Here is a 16,523-nt window from a genome sequence, read left to right as displayed (position 1 = left end):
GAATGCATCCATATTGTGAAATGGATGAGCATCCTGTGCTTGCTAATCTCTGCCCTTGCAACACTAATGAAGCAAAAGTCACCTACTGGTAGCTTTTATTGCAGCGGTTTTTGCTTCATTAGTGCCAGAGAGCAGAGAATGCAGGCAGGAAGGCAATGATAAATACAATAGAGTTGTATTTATGATTGCTCTGGTTTCCTTTCTAAGTTTCTCGGCCTCCCCCGGCTCGGGGAGCTCGGGAAACTTAAAAAGAAAAAACAACTGCGTTGTCTTCATGATTGCAGCGGCTTTTGCTTGGAGTCTCCCGTGCTCCACCGGCCCGAGGGAGCCGAGGAGACTCAAAGCGAAAGTACTGGCATTTATAAATACAAGCGCGTTGTATCTACGATTGCTGTGGCTTCAGCTTTGAGTCTCCCGGGCATCCGGCAGAGTATTCATAATTGCTGCGACATTCTTTTCTAGTTTCCTGCGCACAGGAAACTAGAAAAGAAACTAGCAGCAATTATGAAAACTCTGCTGGCAACCGGCAAAGTATTTATAATTGCTATGTCTTTCATTTTACGTTTGCTCTGCTTCCTGGGCTTAGGGAGCACAGAAAACGTGAAGGCAGCCTCCTCTCCATGTTAAGCTCTGCTCTGGCTGCAGTAAGCAAAAGCTCCCAGTAGGGGGATTTTGCTGCTTCATTAGTGCCGCCAGAGCAGAGCTTAAAATGCACAGAGGAGGCTGCTGGAACGTGTGGGCCGCATTCCTTGTAAACCACCGAGGAGAAGTAAAGCCAGAGAGGAGGTCGGAAGATGGTGGCTGCCGAAAACGGGACAGCGCAAGCTCTGAGGAGGGTGCAGAGCTTTGCGGAGTAGTGAGAGCTGCACACGGGAGACAGTGACTTTTTTGATCGCTGACTCCTCTGAGGCAGTGGTTCCAGCACAAAGGCGGCAGAAGCATAGTTTTGGCAGCCGGTTAGGGCAACGAAGGCAGAGCACCGAGCGGCTCCGGAGAAGAACAAAGAGACTACTGTCTGGGGCGAGGTGCCCTAGCAGCACCCAAACACAGCAGACGGCTGAGCAGGGCCTCGGTGCGAAATGTAGGGGACCAGTGCTGAGCGAGTATACAGCAGAGTTGCATTCATGGAGCAACCACAGCCGGTGGAGAAGAGTGGGCGAGAGGCTACATACAGCGGACTACCAGACACTGCGCTTTAACCGGAGTGAAGAGCGAGGGGGAAGCGCAGTAGCTGACGGTGGAAGGTAAGGAGCTGGTGGGGTTTAGGGGGCCCTGAATAGACACAGAGGAGCGCCTGCTAACACAGAGGGCTCCCCCTGCCACTCCCCGAGACATTATAGGGGCCCAAGAGGGGGTTTCGCTTCCCCTCTCCCTCGCACACTAGTAAGCCAGGGCCCAACACAAGAAAGCTGTGGGATGGCTGCATGGCGCTTTTACCTTTCTCAAACCTGGCACTTGTTGCGGCCCAGTTCTAAGAAGATTGGTGCTCTCCTTTTTGCGTCGCCACTGATGCTGCAGATTCTGATACTGCCCCTTTTCACGTTTCAACTCTGGTTCCAGGCTTCAGCTGTTGAAATAACAACGAAAACCCTAAATGACAACAAGCAGTATTGCACTGAATGTAAAGTTAAGAGATGACCTTAATGAACAGAGCAATGCAGTGAACGAATATTGCTCTATGTCAAATGTGCACTTTCAAGCTTTTAAAAACAACAAATGGCACAGAGCCTCATATAAAGAACACTTTCAGAACAAGTTAGTGTGTTTCGGATATCTGGGCCACAGTGACACGACAAAGGTAGAAGGAAGGGTGTTTGAGATTGGCCAGTGACCCCTTTAAATAAGTCCTTCTCTTCGGCCCAAGAGTGGAGAGAAGCTCCACCCATCCCCCGCACACGAGTAAGCCAGGGCCCGGCACAGTGGCCGAGCCGGCACACAAATAATACATCCTGAGTGGAGCGGAGGCTGTCGGGGATACCCTGGCACTGACAGTAAGGGCGCAGGGAAGGCAGTGTGACATCCAGCCAAACACCTTGTTGAGAAAAGAGACAACAATAAAATGAAGGAGCAACCGCCAATCCCGGACAATTCAGAACCAGGAAACCAGCAGATCTTGGAGGCAACTGCGGCACTGCAAACCACGTTGGAGGGCAAGATAGACGCGGTGGCAATTGATGTGGCACTGTTGCGCCAGGATGTCCTCACAATTGCAGACGGCACACGTAAACTAGAGGAGCGAGTAAAAGAAAACACAGAAGTAAGGGTGAAGACAACGAAAGATGTGGATGTCCTCATGCAAAAGGAGGAGTTACTGGAAGGCAGAGCGGAGGAAGCGGAGGGCCGAGCCCGCAGGAACAACATACGCATCATTGGCCTACCAGAGGGGATTGAAGGAGTGGACCCCACCTCCTATGTAGAGAACTTATTGCTACAGGCAATTGGAGCAGATGAACACTCCCATGGATTTACAATAGAAAGAGCACATCACTCCCTCATCAGAAGACCGCCCCTGGGCACCCCGCCCAGGACAGTGATAGCCAAGGTGCTGAACTATAAAGATATGGAGAAGGCCAGTATTTTTCTCTCGAGCAGGGGGGACGATACAAAGACTCCACAAAAATAGCATTGTACCCAGACTACACATTTCAAGTTCAGAAGAGGAGCGCACCGTTCATCACCACAAAAGCCAGACTAGGGAAAGCAGGATTTAAGTATATGCTGATATACCCGGCAAGACAAAGTGATTCATAACGGCAAGGCCCTCTTCTTCGAATCTCCGGAGGAAACGCAAGAATGGATGGACAGGTCACAAGTGCCAGATGAACCGGAGCACAGCCAAGGAGCTGGACAACACGGATAGGCGTGTTGAGTGTCAGCGTCATAACAGAAGAACTGAGCAGCTAAGAAGCGGTGTGGAGCCCAACTATGCCATATAAGGGGACAACTGAATGTAATGGCCAGAAATGATAAGTTAAAATAGTGGGAGCAGGACAGAGAATCACGGACGCCCAATAGAGGGAACGCTAACCCAGACCCAATACCCACCCTTAGGTAGTTGAGGGCCGCTATAGAGGGCCCGTCCGTAGGGCACCAGGAAACTAGTCTTGCGACCAGGTTGAATGGAGCGGGAACAGGGTTGTCCCAGCATGCATGGCATAGCGGATCGAGTTATGTTTGAAGTGTGTTATGTGTGTGGTAGGGGGCAAGGGGCGGGGGTGGGATAGTAACAGGGAGCCTACCTGAGATTATTGCAGACTGCATCAAACTCCTATTGAGGCTGGCGGTCCCACTAACGCCTTAGGAATGCGCTATGATGGCTAACACGATTAGAATCATGACTTGGAATGTCAGGGGACTTAACAATTAAATGAAATGCAAGAGAGTGAGCACGTTTATTCGGAAGAATAAAGTTGGCATAGCACTATTAGAAGAAACACCTACGCCCCCATACCATGACGCTACAGGGTTTTTCAGATCGTTATACGCAAGGTTAGGCCCATACAGAAGCGGCACCTTGATTGGGGGGGGTGGAACTTTAATTTTACGATGGACCCAGTCATAGATAGGTCTGATACTAAGCACAGGCGGCCATCCCCCCCGGCCAAGGTATTGAACACGCTAGTGGAACACTTCAAATTGCACGACTTGTGGAGGGCTGAACATGGGAAAAAAGTGGATATTCCCATTACTCAGTGCCACAGAGTATACACCAAGATAGATTGCATGTTCACGGGAGTAGAATGCAGATTCGAGTTCTCAGAGTCAGGGCATCTAGACAGAATATTATTGGATCAGAGGGGGAATTGAAGAGGAGGGAGAGGGAGGCCTCGACAAGCAAGGAACATCTGGATGAGATAATCCCACTGAAACAAAAAGGCCTAGCACAGTGGGACAGGTTTGGGAAGTTTAATTACGTAAAATATCTGCAGAGGAGTCATGCGCAAGGGGATAAGCCGGTGAGGACGCTGGCGTGGCTGTGCAAGCGTGAGGCCACCAGGACTCCAATTTGCTCCATCAGAAACGCAGATGGGAAGGAAGTGCGTACGCAAGTGGGTATAAACAAGATGTTCTCTGTGTACTACAAGGCATTATATGCAGCCCCCAGGGTGGCACCGAGGAAGATATGCAGGATGTTCTTGCTCAGATAAAGTTACCCAAATTAGATGGTCCCCAGGCGGAGTCACTAGAGGCACCCATCACTCCGGAGGAAGTGGCGGCGGCTACTATTAGATCCCTGCAGACGGGGAAGGCTCTGGGGACGCACGGCTCCCGAGTGAATTCTACAAAGCCTATGTGGATATACTGGCGCTGCTGATGGCCAGGGTGTATCATGAGTCGTTTGCAGATAGCATCCTACCCGGGAGCATGGGGGAGGCCCTGATCCTGCCACTGCTCAAATAAGATAGGGTAAGCACGAAATGCGGTTCCTATAGGCCTCTGTCCCTACAAACCAAGATAGCAAGATCCTTACAGCTATTTTAGCTGGTAGACTCGGCGGGTGATACACACGCTAATTGACCCAGATCAGACAGGGTACATGCCCGGGAGAAACATCTTGGAGAATTTAAGACGGCCACACCACGTGATTTATAGCACAACGGATTGAGCCTCACAATGTGCAGTCGCCTCCTTAGACGCCACAAAGGCATTCGATTCAGTGCATTGGGACTGGTTATATGCCACGATGACGAAGATGGGTATTGGCCCGTTGTTTATGAGATGGGTGCGCTTGATATACACAATACCAATGTCCAGGGTTAAGACGGGAAGCATGTACTCAGTGACGTAGCAACTATACAGAGGCACTAGACAGGGGTGCCCGCTGTCCCCGATGTTATACATCTTGGCAGCAGAGCCCATGGCAGCGTACCAGAGGCAGGAATACAGTGATGTGGGCATAGACAGACATAGATGGGGTGAGACAAGCGATATCCATGTATGCAGATGACGTGCTGCTATATGTGAGAGACACAAGGTGAATCTGCCATATATTTTGGAAGGTGCTGCACAACTCTAGCACGCCCACAAGCATTCAAATTAATAAGAGGAAATCATGTTTGTGTCAGGATTCGACCATGGAAACTCTGGCATGCTTGGAAATGCACTGTAGTTTAGAGTTCCCATCCAAGCGGTCTAGTCCTCACCTAAGATGGCCACCGTGGGTTTATTACCAAACCCCGCCCACCAACCAGTGCGTTGTATCTGCTCATTGATACTCAGCGCTCCACAGCTTTTCTTGCGTTAGCTGTCCTCTTTTTTCCCTTCCAGAGAGTGTATCACAGCCTTCTTCAGCCCTTTTCAGTCCAACTCCTCGCCGGGCTTGTTGTTTCGAAAGTTTTCGGCTTCCTTTTCTTTTCAGCGACGCTCACTACGTTCCTCCTCCTCTCTTTGTTTCTGTTTCCTTACCAGCAGCTTTGCTGTTTCCCGCTTTCGGTTCCGTTTCTCCGGTCACGTTTTCTCCTACGACTCTCCGTGTTCAAACGGATTTCCTTCGTGAGATCTATCTATTTCTAGTAAGTGGGTTCCTCATCTGTTCTTCCTAGTGCTGTACTGCTTACCTTTACTTCCGAGGTACTCTATACTGTCTCTCCTTCAGTCTAAGCGTGCTCCTCCTTTTTTCTTACCGCAGCTGACATCGGCAGCACACCCAAGTGTTCAGACATCGCTCTTGGATTCAGGCTGCAGTAATACTTACCAGATCCTTCGCAAACTTCCAGACCTGCGCTCCGGAGCTCTTCTCCAATCCAAGCCTAGCCCCAGGCATACTCTTTTTTCCCAGTGTGTACTATACTCGTCAAACCGGATCTACCACAAGAAAAACACTGCATCAGGGTTTTTTGGTGCCATCAGGCTTTTTCCCTGAACTTTGGGGTTTGGCTCCCCGGAGTCCCCCTCAGACAGGTACCAATCCCTGTCAAGGTGGCCTCTTAGGGAGCCAGACCTTATCTACATGATAGGAAATCGAAGGATAAGACACCAAGGGAAGATTCAAGATCCCAGAAGAAGTCATCATCCTCTTCCAAGGACAACAAATCAGAAGATTCAGGTGAGGAGCAGGGCAAGATCTGACGGGATACAACGCCCGACTAAACAGATGGCCTCCCTAGAACAATACCAAGAACTAGTATCTGCCCTGCAAGGCCTCACCAGTGAGGTGCAATCTCTCAAAACTGAAAACGCTGCACTGCGTCAACAAGTAGTGCTACACAGAGATGATCAGGGTGATTTACCACCCATGCCGTCGTCATTCGGTAAATATGATGGCTATCCAGGAGGGCTTAAAGATTTTTTGGATGCATGCCAGGTGCACTTTGCCTTTAGGCCACATGCCTATGAAACTGCCAGATCGAAGGTGGGGTTCCTTATTGCAAACCTAACAGGTAATGCCCTAGCTTAGGCAACCCCTCTGGTCTCGAACAATGATCCCTCGCTTAATGATTTCAACAGATTTGTGGAACTGTTCAAGGGGAGATTTGACCGTCCCGAAGTCCTGTATATGTCGCTGGAGGCTATTCTGGGTGTCAAACAAGGAACCACAGATCTACAAACTTACATCTCCCGCTTTGGCAGCCAAGGCGGAATGGCCGGATTCAGCAAAACAAACCATTTTTAGAAGAGGTCTACACAACGATATAAAGGACGAACTGGCTCGAGTAGCACGACCTCCCTCCTTTCAAGACCTTATGACACTCTCATTACAGATTGAATACCGGCTATCTGAAAGCCGACAGGAGAGACGAAGACCCTGATTATTCTCTTCATCTCCTAACTCTGCTCCCTCGCCTTCAAGAGAACCTCCAATTACAGAAGAACCAATGCAGATAGGAGCCACCCGTGGACCCTTAACACCAACCGAACGAAAAAGGCGCAGACACTCAGGTCTTTGTATGTATTGTGGCTTCTCCAAACATTTACTTAGACTGTCCAGAGGTACCCCCACGACGGCAGGAAAACTACAACCCCCAGTCCTATGCAAGGGAGGTGTCGGGGGAAGGAACTACCAAGCTTGCTATCTCACAAGACCCATCAAAGTAAAAGAGGATAACAGTCTGATGGTTTTTCATGTCAAATTGTGGATTACAGGTACTAAACCCATGGAGGTATTAGCCATGTTGGACTGTGGGGCTGTCGGCAACTTTATGGACATCAACTGGACCAGAGAAAATCAGGTACCTGTACAACATAAGGAAAGGCCGATTCCAGTTGAAGGGGTAGATGGTACCCCTTTGTGCTCTGGACCCATAAATATGGAGTCTTTACCCTTACAGATGGCTTTAAGCGGACACCAAGAATCGGTTGTATTTGATTTGATCCGAGCAGCTCATTTTCCTCTGGTGATCACAATACCATGGTTGAGGAAGCATAACCCCAACATAGATTGGGCCTCCAACCGAGTAAGTTTTGACTCTACCTTTTGTAAAGAACATTGCATGACCACTCCTCAGGGAAAGGAAGAGATCGTAGAGAACAGACCATCCAAACTCAGGATAGTATCCTCAATTCCTTCGCAATACCAGGAATATGCGCAGGTATTTAAGGACACCATCCCCAGACTTTTACCTCCGCATAGAACGGAAGACTGTGCCATGGAAACCCTCCCAGGTTCGGATGTCCCTTTCAGAAGAATGTACCCATTATCGCTTTCTGAGAGACAGGCTCTAAGGCAATACTTGGATGCAAATCTACAGAACGGACTCATCCAGGAATTGAGGTCTTCCGGAGGGGCCTCATTGTTTTTCATTCCAAAAAAGGATTTGTCAGAATTGCGACCTTGTATTGACTACAGAGGTCTCAATCAAATCACCACGAGAGACCGCTACCCCATGCCATTGATAAGAGAAATTTTGGAATCTGTTAAAGGGGCAAGGTATTTCACCAAACTGGACCTCAGAGGAGCTTGCCATCTCCTGAGAATAAGAAGCAGGGATGAATGGAAGACCGCATTTAGGACCCCGTTTGAGTTATTCAAATATAGGGTGATGCCTTTTGGATTAGTAAATGCCCCAGCTATATTTCAAAGATTCATCGACAAGGTTTTCTCTGACATGTTATTTATTTCAGTAGTCATCTACTTGGACGATATTCTGATATTTTCACGAGAACTTCAGGATCATCGCACTCTGGTAAGGAAGGTTCTTCACCGTCTCCAAACCAACCAGCTCCTAGTAAAGCCAGAAAAATGCCAATTCGAAGTCACATCAGTCTCTTATTTGGGGTTTATACTCTCAAAGAATGGTATAGAGATGGACCCCTGTAAGATTAAGGCTATCCTAGAATGGAAGGAACCAAGGTGTGTCAAGGACATACAAAGATTTTTGGGTTTGGCAAATTTTTGTCGCCAATTCATTCAAAACTTTTCAAATCTTATGCTACCCATTACAGGATTATTCGAAAAAGGAATCAAGTATCAATACAGCCAAGAACAATGAGACTCTTTCTCTCATCTCAAGAACTTATTCACCTCTGCTCCGATTTTGATACAACCAGATCAAGATAAACCCTTTCTACTTGAGACGGATGCTTTTGGAGGAGCTGTTGGCGCAGTTCTATTACAAGAAGCAGATGACGGACTAAACCACCCCGTTGCTTATTACTCCAAGACTCTGACAAAGAGTGAACGCAACTACTCTGTCCTAGAAAGAGAACTCCTAGCCATTAAGCTAGCCTGTCAGCAATGACAACATCATCTTCAAGGGGCAGCACACCGTTTCCTTATCCGAACAGATCATCGAAATCTACGAGTCTTACAACAGATGGAATGGTCTAATGCCCGACATGCCAGATGGGCTTACTTTTTCTCCCAATTTGACTTTCAAATAAAATACATTCCTGGTTCAGAAAATAAGATGGCTGATGCCCTCTCTCGCAGTCAAGAAGAAGAGACAAGTTTTCCCCAAGAACACGATCTCTTGTTTCCAGAAATAAAGGTGATAGCTCAGGTGTCCCCGTTTCTTCATGAACTCATAACCTTGTATGCCCAGCAACCCAGCTTCCCAGTCACAGTAACTCAAGGATGCGACTACCTTTACTATCATGGTACAGCTCTGTACCTTCCCTCTGGGAAACTTCAGGATCAAGTCCTGTCATGGTGTCATGATCTACCCCTCTCCGGACATCCGGGTATCAGGAATACCTATGATCTAATCAGTCGACGCTTTTGGTGGCCCGATTTACGCAAGGATGTCGACAAATGTGTCCTCATGTCCTGTTTGCGCTGCAAACAAATACAGAACCGGCAAACCTCTTGGTATGCTTCAACAACCCCAGCTACCCAGTTGTCCATGGGAGCACATATTCATGGATTTTATTGTAGACCTATCTAGTTCTGAGAATAAGATCGCCATCATGGTCACAATAGACTCCTACAGTAAGATGGCACATTTTTCTGCTTTATCCCAAACTACCTTCAGCTCCTGAAACTGCTGCCATTTTTCTCAGAGATGTGGTACTTCTCCACGGACTACCTGGAACGATAGTCTCCGACAGCGGGTCTAAATTCACTTCAAGGTTTTGGGCCACTTTATGTCAACAGCTAGGAATTCACAAAGCTCTTTCTTCTGGTTACCACCCACAAAGTAACGGACAAACAGAAAGACTCGACGCGACGCTCAAACAATATCTGCAATGCTTTTGCAGCAACAAACAGGAAAGATGGTCTTCTTTCCTCTCTCAAGCCGAGTTCTCCTATAACAACTCTCATCACACTTCAATCCAAATGAGTCCATTCTATTGCACCTATGGCTACCATCCCCAGCAAATGCCATGGACGGGGATACAATCAACAAGAACCCCAGCCATTGAGGACATGTTAACTGAACTCAAAGAGGTCCACAATATGGCTAAGAGGGCATTAGAAAACAGCCAACAGACCCATAAGAGGTGGGCAGATCGGAGTAGACTGGCTAATCCTGAATGGAACCCCGGACAATTAGTCTGGCTGTCTACTAAATTCCTACCTCGTTGGATTCACGTTGGCAAGTTTGCCCCCAGATATTTGGGTTCATTTCCCATCCTAGCCAGAGTTAAACCTGTAGCTTTTAACCTACGTTTACTCAAGAGTCTCCAACGAGTACACCCAGTGTTTCATACCTCGTTACTCAAGGAATGTAAGGAGGATCCATATCAACGGAGAACACAGAGGATGAGGCCTCCCACTAGACAAGATCCACAGGAGTATGAGGTCGACTATCTGGCGGATTCTCGGTATCTCAGAGGCAGAGTCCAGTACTTGGTCCACTGGAAAGGTTATTCAATGGAAGAAAGAACATGGGAACCCAGACACCACATTCACGCTCCTAAGTTGTTGAGACGCTTCCATGTGTGACATCCTGGGAAGCCGGGGGGTCCCCGGAGGGGAAGGGGTTATACTGTCAGGATTCGACCATGGAAACTCTGGCATGTTTGGAAATGCACTGCAGTTTAGAGTTCCCATCCAAGCGGTCTAGTCCTCACCTAAAATGGCCACCGTGGGTACATTACCAAACCCCACCCACTAACCAGTGCGTTGTATCTGCTCATTGATACTCAGCGCTCCGCAGCTTTCCTCGCGTTAGCTGTCCTCTTTTTCCCTTCCAGAGAGTTTATCACAGCCTTCTTCAGCCCGACTCCTTGCCGGGCTTGTTTCGGAGGTTTTCGGCTTCCTTTTCTTTTCAGCGACGCTCGCTACATTCCTCCTCCTCTCTTTGTTTCTGTTTCCTTACCAGCAGCTTCGCCGTTTCCCGCTTTCGGTTCAGTTTCTCCGGTCACGTTTTCTCCTACGGCTCTCCGTGTTCAAACTGGTTTCCTTCGTGGGATATATCTATTTCTAGTAAGTGGGTTCTCCTCATCTGTTCTTTCTAGCTCTGTACTTCTTACCTTTACTTTCGCGGTACTCTATACCGTCTCTCCTTCAGTCTAAGCATGCTCCTCCTTTTTTACCGCGGCTGAAATCAGCCGCACACCCAAGTGTTCAGACATAGCTCTTGGATTCAGGCTGCAGTAATACTTACCAGATCCTTCGCAAACTTCCAGATCTGCACTCCGGAGCTCTTCTCCAATCCAAGCCTAGCCCCGGGCATACTCTTTTTCCCAGTGTGTACTATCCTCGTCAAACCGGATCTACCACAAGAAAAACACAATCAGGATTTTTTGGCGCCATCCGGCTTTTTCCCTGAACTTTGGGGTTTGGCTCCCCGGAGTTCCCCTCAGACAGGTACCAATCCCTGTCAAGGTGGCCTCTGAGGGAGCCAGACCTTATCTACACAATAGGAAATCGAAGGATAAGACACCAAGGGAAGATTCAAGATCCCAGAAGAAGTCATCATCCTCTTCCAAGGACAACAATTCAGAAGATTCAGTTGAGGAGCAGGGGAAGGGCAGGGCAAGATCTGACAGTTTGTTCCCGCTGTCGGCCACCGCAAAGAGGGCGAAAGAGGACTTGCCAGACCTCTCCCTGTCCTGGAACAGGACCTCCTTTAGATACCTCAGTATTAACAAACATCGGGACCCCTCCCAAGAGCATGAAGATAACAGTGCTCGTCAAGGCTGGAGGTGTCCATGGGGTTCTGGAGTAAACTGCCCCTGTCAAAGATGGGGTGGGCAGCATGGTTAAAAATGGTGGAATTACCACGACTTATGCATTGCTTTGGGAATGTCCCATATGACATTGCAAGGCGGTTCTTTCGGGAACTGGAGAGATTGTGCAGGGAGTTCCTGTGGCTGGACGGGTGGAATAGGGTTGTCCTAAACACAAACACACTACAAATCAGGGTGGATTAAGGGTGCTGAACTTCGAACTGTATTTCCTAGTGTGCCAGCTGCAGCATGTGGTGAAATGGATGGCCAATGATCCCACGACAGAGAGGGCACTGCTGCAGCCCGCATTGCGACGCAGATATCTCAGAGACCTCCTTTGGGTCTCCGCTAAGGGGCAACACGATCACCCCTATCTGGTGAAACTGGGCATCTGAGTCTGGCATAGAGCCTGTAAGGTGATGGGGATAGTGGACCCACTCTCTCCACAAACACCAATAGTGGGGGTACTGAAGGGCAGGGAGGGCGGCAGGGCCATGATAGAATCAAGGTGGGAGATGTATGGAGTGGCCACGGTGGGGATCTACAGGGCGAGGGAGGGTGGAAAACATTTGAGGAGTTGCAAGAGGGTGCGGGGATACAAGCGGGACAGTTCTTGCTGTACAACGAAGTTCTGAGAGTGCTACGCAGACAATGGCCGAATATCGTGGAAGGGGAAATTGGAAATTAAGACATTGAGATGTTGCTCACAGTGGCGGAGGGTGGACACACAGTCTCTAGAATCTATGAGATCTTGATAGGTTATACCTCTCGAGCAGAACTGAAATACAAGATTAAATGGGAACAGGAACCGGGGAAAGACATTTGAAGAGAAAGAATGGGGTAAAATAAAAAATTGTACCACAAGAAGGTATCCAGGAACGCCAGATTACAGCTCATACAAATGTATAGTACAATTTATAGTACAGAGAGCATACCTCACACCCGCTGTTATCTCCACCTTCAAAGGGGCCGGGAGGCAAGAGTGTCCTAAATGTAGAGCGGAAGAGGCTGGGCCCACACACATGTTCTGGGGTGTTCGGTAATACATGGGTTCTGGAAGAAGGTGGCAGACAAGGTGGCCCAAGGAGGTATTGATTTAGATGTCAAGTGACCAGAGGCCTTCATGCTTGGTTGTTATAAGAACTTGAAAGATAAACCACTGAATAAACGTAAAGACCTGACTTATATAATGACTAAGCGTAGCATAGCCATGGGGTGGAAAGACGCAAGAGAACCGCGTGACCCCAGATGGTGGAAAGAGTTGGAAAAGTGGTGCACAGTAGTAACAGGGGTGTGGGAGAAGGCAACATGCAGGGACGGGAATAGACATACAAAGATGGATAGCGCTAACGTTAACACTGTTCGCTAATGAAGGGGAGGGAGGGAGCGTGCAGCAAATGGAAGATGTTGATGCAATAAATATGACTGAGTGACTAGTTAACATGTAGTCTACGTTGAGGGGGAGGGGTTATGTAGTAGTAGTAGGAGCTGATGAGCATATATGTTTGAGCAAATTATGCATATTATGTTAGAGCCCGTTGCTCTGTGTGGTTGTTTGTGGTTATGCCGGATAAAACTCATAAAAATGTTCACACAAAAAAACAAGGAGAAAGCATACATTGGAATGACCAGTCGCAAGGTAGCCATAAAGATTGTTGAACATAGATTCTGTATTACATCTGTTGTTTTGAATGCAGCACTAGTATCTCATCACGTGGAATGGGGACACAATGGCAGTGGTTTGAAGTGGGTTGTCGTAAAGGTAGTTCAGCCAGATGACCATTGTAGATATTTACATTGTTTAAAACAACGGATGCATACACAGAACCCAAAGTCATGTAGTCAAGTTGAAGGACAGTATTAATTGGGCACTCATGCCAAAAATGATTTCCAAAACTTTCCCAGCTAAGACTAACATATTTTAATTTGATATGTCCGTCTGGTGAAATTCATTCTCTCCATATATTTCTGGCCATTTATTTTTCAATAGTTCATTTAGTCCTGCTTTTCTACTCTGTTTTTTTTTCTTTTTAGAATACTGTTTTTATTGTGCAGGCACCGACCCCTTAAGCTGTATTTTATCTTTCATATCGTATTCTAATTATATAGGTAATTGGTTTACATATATTAATTTGGTTTCTTACTTCCCGATAACAACATTGAGATTAAACAATTAACTTACCGCTACAAGATGGCGCCCGCTCTTGTCAGACATTTTCTTACATCTCTGACATAGCCCTACACACTTTAAAGTAAATGTACAGCCCTGGGCAGTTGCTATCAAGTGAAGCGATTGTGCTGCACTTTAGGGTCCATAGACGTCGAGCCAACGTGTGCACCACCCAGTGCACCACCTAACATTCTCATAAACCATGCACGTACAGGCCTAAACCACAAGAAGTCTATATACATACTGGACACTTTAGTTATGTACACACACGTTTGACTGTAGGAGTATTCAACTTTTCTACTTTATTTTATATTGTAGCGAACATCATCACACACAGATGAGATGTGGGGAAAGTGCCTTGCTGCGCATAATCCATCTTAAAATTGCTGATTACCGAACCCTTGGTTGAGCTACCTTTTTGAATGGTAACCTCTTTCACTTTTCATTATACTTACATTTCACCTGCAATTTTGTCTTATTATTTTTGCCTCCTCTTTCTAATTTGGTTGATGTCTAAGATGTGACAGTTTCACTTGAATTGGAGTCTTTTTTTTTTTTATTTACTTGCATATAATGAAAAAACAAATGATTTTTACAAGAAGGAAAGGAAAATCAAATCAAATAGATTTCAGTTTTCAAGTAAATACATAGGCTCATCCGAGCAGTTTCAGTAAGTTCAATGTTATTTGCTTGTTTGGATGGTTTGTTCGTGCCCAAATAGTCAGGAGGACACACAGTCAAGGGAACGCATTCAGCGACGCCTATATCTTGGTCCACCTGAGAGTCAGAAATCCAGCACACTTGAAAGTCCCCTCCAAGCGCATTGCTCAGATTTCGTCATTGGATTTGTGATACGGATATAGCTTCCCAGACGATTCGAAGTGCACTGAATGCTAGGAGGGAACTTAGGCGTTTATTTTTGCGAAGGCTGCCTCCAATACTGTGCATGCCGCTACTGCCCAACATGCTTTTTCCCCAGAGATGAGTCGGCACCACCATGTGTCTTCTTCCACCAGGACGGAGTTTACCCATAGGGGTGCCAGAAAGGCTAAGCGTTCTGGGTTGAGAATGGGGCAGTTTAACAGGAGATGGCGAAGTGTTTCTTTCGAGTCCTCGGATAGACGCAGTCTGCATGTAGTGACGCTGGCCTGGCTTCTTATCCGCAAGATCGCTCTTGTGTGGAGCAGATTGAGTCGCGCTCTTAAGAAGGTACTTCGGAGCCTTCTGTCTGGAAATTTTGTACATAGGCCAAAGGAGATTTAAGCCTATTGTATGTTGGCGGCAGGTGTTTCAGGAATTTGATCTCTGTATGTTCACCTGTGGTGATCCAATTTTGATTTTTCAATTTTTGGATCACTCTTTGTGGGTTGCAGATCACAAACCTCTTCCAGTTTGTTTTCTTGGCGGGTGATCCACTTCTTAAGGTCCTCACATTTTGTTAACGCCAGCTCTTTGCCAGAGTGGACCAGGCATGTTAATCGTGTTAATCATGGCATCCATGCCATATCTTAGTGCAGGGACTACTTTGCCTTTATAGAAGTTGATTGCTGGGATCCATGAGAATTTGCCGAACTTATGGTCTATCATCTTCATTTGTGAGGTTAGATTATTTGCTTTATTCCAGAGATGTAGTTGCATTTTTGTCTCCTGAGTAGTTCCATCGATGACTCCCAGATATTTGAAGTGAGGGACAACTTCAATACGGGAGTTATTCACTGACCAGGTATGAGGTGACTTAGCTGAGTTCTTAGGTTGGCGATTTTTGGCAAAAATCATGATTTTTGTCTTGGTGTTGTCTATGGTAAGGTTGTTGGTGGCCATATAATCTGCCAGATTGTCTAGCTGACGTTGAAGACCTATTTTGGTCTGATCGAAGAGGATCATATCGTCTGCGTAGAGAATACGGGACATCACGGTATTACCAAGCTTAGGTGGAAAGGTCCGAACATTGACTTCAGAATCTTGGAAGTGTCCCAGGAAGGCTACAAAGAGGGCCGGAACCAGGGGGCAACCTTGTTTCACTCCTCTTTCTGCGTGAATTTCTTTGGTGAGAGAGCCTTGCTTGTTTAGGCGGACGCGTAGGGTGGCATTCGAGTGGAGAGCTATGATCGGCTGTAGAATTTCTTCTGGGCAACTCACCCTTTCAGCTTTTTCCAAAGGAGCATTCTGTCGACTCTGTCAAAAGCCTGCGACAGATCTATAAAGGCAGCATAGACTGCTGGGGCTCCCTGCTTTATCTTAGCCTTTTGAATACGGAGTATGAGAATATTCACTGCTGTGCCGCCATTTTTCTTGCAGCCGAGCTGGAAAGGGTCTTCACACGGAGCAGATCTGGCCCAGTGATGGAAGTGTTGGAGAAGAAGGGTGGCGAACAGTTTGCCCATGATGTCCAATAGGGCTATAGGCCGATAGTTTGCCGGGTCTTCTCTGCTTCCCTTTTTAAAGATTGGAATGACAGTTGCTTTTGTCCATGACGCTGGGATCTGTCTGCTGGATCTGCAGTGCCTGAACAGAAGGCTCTGTCCATTCAGTGATATATTTTTTAAAATCAGTGTTCGTAAGGCTGTCAGGACCCGGAGCTCTAGATGTTTTTAGCTTTTGAATGGCCGCCGTGATGTCTGTTTTTTTGGAAAGATCAACCCAGGGAGTACGACTGAGTTCCAGAGCGAGGGTCACATTTGTTGTCGGAGTAGCGAAGAGACGCGTAAAGAAAACTACCCAGGCAGATTCTGGAACTGAGTTGATCATGTTTGTCCTTGAATGTCCTTGCGAGATGTTAATCAAGGCCCAGAAATCAGCT

The 16,523-nt window shown here is 47.2% G+C and overlaps 1 protein-coding gene across 3 annotated transcripts in view; it reads right to left on the bottom strand.

Annotated features, from left to right (window-relative positions):
• RNFT1 (ring finger protein, transmembrane 1) overlaps nt 1-16,523 on the bottom strand; it is a 424,054-nt gene that overhangs the window by 374,941 nt on the left and 32,590 nt on the right. The window contains exon 2 of one of the 3 annotated variants that reach the window (XM_069615095.1): nt 1,438-1,567. The exons of the other annotated variants lie outside the window; for them this stretch is intronic. The gene's annotated coding sequence lies outside the window, so the exon portion shown is untranslated. The remainder of the gene's footprint in view (nt 1-1,437; nt 1,568-16,523) is intronic. 3 annotated transcript variants of the gene reach the window in all.

This window comes from Ambystoma mexicanum, chromosome 9 (genome assembly GCF_040938575.1).
Source record: "Ambystoma mexicanum isolate Mex_15411 chromosome 9, UKY_AmexF1_1, whole genome shotgun sequence".
In the NCBI taxonomy this organism is placed as follows: Eukaryota; Metazoa; Chordata; class Amphibia; order Caudata; family Ambystomatidae; genus Ambystoma; species Ambystoma mexicanum.
The sequence above is the reverse complement of the archived record's forward strand: the minus strand, read 5'-3'. Positions and strand labels throughout refer to the sequence as shown.